We start from the raw sequence: 4,623 nt of genomic DNA on the forward strand, positions 1-4,623 counted from the left end.
CTCCTCTCCGGTGAGCTCCTCCTCCCTCCTCTCATCCCATTCCCTCATGGTTTCTCCTTCCTCCTCTCCGATGCTTCGGTGAACTCCTCTCCGGCGACCTCCTCCTCCTCTCCGGCGATGTAGGCGAGCGCCTCTCCGGTGACCTCCTCCTCCTCCTCCCCGGCGAACTCTTCTCCGGCAAAAGAACACGGCAAAAGAATGTACAAGATCCAAAAACAGGAACAAAATTTGAAATAATATCGTGCCAAAAAACGAGCAAAAAAAAAACGAGCAAAAAGTGGGCAAAAAAATCACGATCCAGATCCAAATTTAAAATTCAAAAATAGCAATGGCGCGCACGGTGGGGGTTAAACGGTGCGCCACTACTATTTTCCCGCCTTCAAAATTCAAAAATACTAATGGCGCACCGTGGCCTATACTAATGGCGCACCAGTGGTGCGCCATTAGTATATCAGATACTAATGACGCACCAGTGATGCGCCATTAGTAAAAAATACTAGTGGCGTGATACTAATGACGCATCAGTGATGCGTCATTAGTAGGCAAAACTGATGCGCCATTAATAGCCCTTTTCCTAGTAGTGAGAGATGATCTTAAGTACGTACAGTAAATCTCAGCTCTTCAAACTAAAGCAGCAGCATTGACCAGAAGCCTTCAGCTAACTCTTACATCCCCTTGACCATACAAACTGGGAAGCCTAGTCCATCTTTAGTCGTCTGGTACATCCATGCATGATAGCATCCAGCGGGAGGATAGGCTGCTTCAAATTTCGTTGCTGCTGGTGTGTAAAAGGCCGAGCTGCTTTAAATATTTGACGTGGCGCGATGAAGAAGGTGAAACTTACCTCCCGCGCCAACGGTTGGGTTTGGAGCGAACTCCATACTAGCCCTTCGCAGCCATAGCTGCGAGCTTGTTTGTGGAGCAAGCTTCATAAATTATGACAATTGAGCGCCGTATGACGATTTCGTTAGTGTGTCATTTTAGTTTAATCATTATATTAACAACTATAATGACGTTCGGGTATATACGACGACTCTACTAGAGTTACTCTAAAGTTGCAACTCTATAAGCTATATACAACAGCTAAATAATCTTACTAGAAATCAAGATCGAGAATTATAGTATCGTCCTTTGTGTTGATAAAGATAGTCATTCTGAATGAAAATATTTTCTACGGAAATAACATGTGATCGATCGACCAATCAAACGAGCAGGCGCAATCTCATCGACCGGGTCACTGTCAGATAATCAGTGCTACGAGAATAGACTTGACCAGCGGTTTCGCGGACGTGAGAAGCACGGAGACTTTAAAAATCTACCCAAGAGTTTTGACCAGGGCAACGGCGAAATGATCCCCGCCGTCTCTTGTCCCGAGTGAAAAGGCCCTATTCGGCCGCTCCGGATCAAGCCTTCACCGGTCAGGTAAATTAAGGTAGCTTTTCTGTGGACAAAGGTAAATTGATTAGCTAGCTACGTCAGTCTTCTACGACCAGGTGAATCCGTCCAATTCACCGTTCTAGAAGCCATGTGAAGAGCAATAATGTTTAATCAATTCCTTTCAGTAAGACAGGATGCATGCCAACAATATTGACCGGGACCAGTGGATCGTGATGCTATAGCACTCATGCTAGCTAGATTCTATGATATCTCTATCGATCGACGACTCAACTTTGCACGCATGGAAATGTGTGAGGGAATATAACAGAGACCACGTATAATGGCCGAAACGGATACTTATGACGGAAATTGCTAGTGGAACTCGAGCTCCATGGAGCTTCAAATTTGAAATTTTCAAAAATCAATTTTTTGGTTCAAAAAATTCTGAAAGAAATACAAGCGTACCTACAGAAGTTACTATTTATATCACGTAAATAGCAAAAACTACCGGTCTCAGGGTTAGGGCGTCATAAAAGTACCACGAGTTTGGTTTTTCGTTTTAAAAAAAAAACTCAAATTACTATTTGCTTAAAAACCAACCAAACGCCCGTCATCAGATCCGCTCGGTCGGGTCGGACCAGGTCAAAATGGTCCGAGCCGTCGCCCCGCCTCTCAGTCGCCCATCCCCCTCCCCCCCTCTCAGTCCGTTGAGCTCGACGCCAGGCACGACCCCACCGCTCGTCGTATAGACCAGCCCCGCCCCACGGCTACTCCTTGGAGTACATGTGACGCCTGTTAGACATGATCCTGGACCACTTCACTCGCAATGAGTTTGAGCGTGTGATCCCTAGTGGATCCAATCGAACATACGAGTAAATCATCCGTTTGGCGAGGAGAGAGGGTGACTTTTCTCCATATCCCACTACTAGGGCGCGCTGAATGTCTTTCTTGTACCCATGATCATGTAACTCTCGTTTAGCTCATGTTGGACCAATGTGTGAATCTTTCTTGTATGGATCTTTGTGGTCAAATGGATCTTTGCGATGAACCAATGTATGAACCTTTGTGATCAAATGAATCTTTGTGATGAACCTATGTATGGATGTTTGTTATCAAATGAATTTTTGTGATTAACCTATGTATGAAACTATGTACCGGCGATGTAGCATCACACCGTTAATTTGAAGCTTCTTGTGATCACACATGTAGCACTTTTGACTAGACATGTAACATTTGTTCTGTGTATATCAAATTGGAAAGAACGCCATAATTAGGCATAGTCTATCAAATAACTAACAACATGATCTCAGTATTTACAAAAAACACCAACATGATAGTACGATAGTTTGACTAGTTCAAGTGGAACATCAATACATACATGATCAAGTTGAGTACATCACACACACAAATAGTTTTGGGACTGTTCAACAATAACATCACAAAAATAGCAAGCTCAATACCAACATGCTCAAGTTCAGTACATCACATACACACACATAAATAGTTTTAGGATAGTTCAATAGCAACATCACAGACAAATAGCAATCCCAAGCTCATCAGGACAGACAAATAGTTTTAGGACAACAACAACAACAATTGTTGTTATTGTTGTTGTTGTTGTTGTTGTTGTTGTTGTTGTTGTTGTTGTTGTTGTTGTTGTTGTTGTTGTACTATTTGGCATCATCTTCCTCTTTGGCCCAACCTGCACAGCAGATGAACTAGAAGGTCTCGGTGCATTGAAAGCTCTAGATGCTTCTCTTGCATTTATCGTGTATTGGTTGGAGAGGTAGTAGAAGACCTTATGTTTTTGGTAGGTACAGATGGAATTCTTCTCTCTCTTGATGTAAAGGTACCAGTTCCAGCTGTTGAAGCTACTTTTGTTTAAACTCTTATTGGAGATGGAGTAGGTACAGAAGCAACTCGAGGTGGAGTAGGTACAGAGGAAGTTGGTTGTGCTCTAGGAGAATTGGGGATTTGGTGGGCCTTGCAATACTAGATCTTGTTGCATAAGGTCTAGGTGGTGCAGGTGCAAAATAAGAGGGGGTGAAAGTATAATTCTCTACCTAAGTCGGTTTTGGCGATAATGCTAATATGAATTGAAGACTAATCTTGTGCGCTAAGTTTATACAAGATGGATTAGTCAAAAAGGTTGAAGCAAAGGTGGATGTGGACCCCTAATATAATTGTCAAAGAGAAAAGATGGTGGTATGCTCAATGATCATACCATTTTACATTTTCTGAAGTATAGGAAAACCACACTATTAAGAGGGGTGCTCAATTAAATGATGGTGAAACTCATGCTTCTTTGGTACATTCAAAATACACACATCTTGTTCCTTACATCACATGCCATCGAATAACTAAAGGTTCCATCATGAACAATCAAATTGGCTTCTCTTGCACTACCTGGAAGTTCGGTTCGAAACATCTGGAGGCTACTTCCAAACACTACCGAATCCGACATCTCTTTCGGTGTACAACGGTCACTTTGGAAATATGTTATGCACTTCCAATGGTCACTTTTGTGAGTGGGCCTATATAAGCTCACTTCATATTCTCCAAGTGGCATCCAGAAAGCCTCAAATCCTCCATTTTCCTCCATCAAAACACTTCACACCTTTGAGGGAAAAGATAAAGGAGCTCCCTACCTATGTTTTGGCAAAACTAAATTGAGTTCTCCTTTGATTTCATTGAGAATTTGTTACTCTTGGGGGTTGGAGATTCTTAGGCGGATAGGGGGTCTCCAGTGAGGAATCAACTTGTGAATTACCCCAGAAAGTTTGTAAAGGTTTGGAGCCTGCCTTGAGGTCTACCACTAATGGTTGAGGATCACCTTGGTGGTGATATCTCAAGGAGAATAGGGTGAGCCTTTGTGGTTTTCCAGAGCTGTCCATGGTCCTATGCAGGTTGTGCGACTGCATAAGGCCCACAAAATACATGATTGGATCCGTATGTGGTCGTTACGATACCATGCGAAAGTGTGTGCACTTATGGTATCTAAGGGTGTGTTTGGTTTCGATCATGGGCTGGAATGTAACAGGTTCGACCCTTACCTGGGCCTCGTTCCTGCGTTCGGTTGACAAGTAGAACCGGAACCCACGCATTCCTCTGGAGTGAATATTGCACCAAGATCTGGAACGTGCTCGTACCTCCAAATCAAAGGAATCACGCGGAATCCGAGTCCCGCTCTCATCTTCCCCACGACACTCCCCCCTCTCTCCTTCCATGGTGCCTCATCTCTCTCTC

This window comes from Triticum dicoccoides, chromosome 7A (genome assembly GCF_002162155.2).
Source record: "Triticum dicoccoides isolate Atlit2015 ecotype Zavitan chromosome 7A, WEW_v2.0, whole genome shotgun sequence".
Taxonomy (NCBI): domain Eukaryota; kingdom Viridiplantae; phylum Streptophyta; class Magnoliopsida; order Poales; family Poaceae; genus Triticum; species Triticum dicoccoides.